This window comes from Sinocyclocheilus anshuiensis, unplaced genomic scaffold (assembly GCF_001515605.1).
Source record: "Sinocyclocheilus anshuiensis isolate Anshui unplaced genomic scaffold, SAMN03320099.WGS_v1.1 scaffold51, whole genome shotgun sequence".
NCBI lineage: Eukaryota > Metazoa > Chordata > Actinopteri > Cypriniformes > Cyprinidae > Sinocyclocheilus > Sinocyclocheilus anshuiensis.
In genome coordinates this window covers 5466820-5468035 of record NW_015548296.1, presented here as the reverse complement: position 1 = coordinate 5468035, position 1216 = coordinate 5466820, and positions in this window count along the sequence as shown.

Genomic DNA, 1216 nt, shown 5'->3' with positions numbered 1-1216 from the left:
TAACCGACTGTTTTTGTAACTTGTGTGTTTTTAACGTAAACTTGTGTGTGAATGAGAACTTAGTTTAGTACTCACATGCTGTGACAGCCGCTTTCTGTCCGTGTGCTTCAGACGTGTGCGCTCAGAAAACCGTATATCAGAAGGTTAAACTCATATGGTTTAAAACGCATGATTTCAGCACGATAAACATGATAATCAGAACCAAAACAGATGTTTTTAGCAGGTATGAGCTGTAATGGCGCAGCTCTATTCTGGGGGCGGGAGCAGCAGCTCATTTGCATTTAAAGAAACAGGCCCAAAAAACAGTGTGTTTTTGCTTCCACTCAAAATAGGAGTTGTAAATGTGAACTGGTGGATCGACAAGAAGATACTGAATTATAAAACGCTAAAGATATAGCCTACACTAAGATATATTTATGTTACTAAATGAATATAATTGTTTGATAATAATGGTTTAAATTAATATAAAAATATAATAAAATAATGGAGTACTTTTGACTCCGCCCCCCCACCCTTTCCCATATTTTGGTACCCAAATGTTGACAGGTATGTTTAACTTACAAAAACGCATGGATTCGCTACAGGAGGTCTTTATTCACCCCCCGGAGCCGTGTGAGGGACGTTTTATTACGGATGCGCGCACTTTATTTCAAGTCTTCTGAACTGTTGACAACCAACACCCGCTTACCCCCATTGAAAGGCTTGGAGGGGTCAGGACAATTTTTAATATAACTCCGATTGGATTCATCTGAAAGAAGAAAGTCACATACACCTAGGATGCTTTGAGGGTGAGTAAAACAGGCTAATTTTCATTTTTGGGTTAACTAACCCTTTAATGTAGTCAAATATTTTCTTTTACCTGCTTTCTCAAACTTTCATGGCAGCAGAAATTTTTTCTACCTTGTAAAGGTGTTGAAATGCACTATATTTTTCATAAATGAACTGCACTGACTCTCTCACGGGAAGTGAATCAAGCTGAGGATTGCCATGTTTCATGTGATGGGCACACATCACACTTTAATGCACATGCTCCAAAGTTCATTATAAACTCCGGCTCAAACCCAGAGTTGACAGAGAAAGTTTATAGTGAGTGTTTATCTGATCTAAACAAGGTTAGATTTGTTTGGTTTTGTCAACTCTAGACCGACTTTGAAACAGTTACAACTTTGTGTGAAAGGCCACTGAAAGATGAAAGAACCACAAACAAAACAAATAG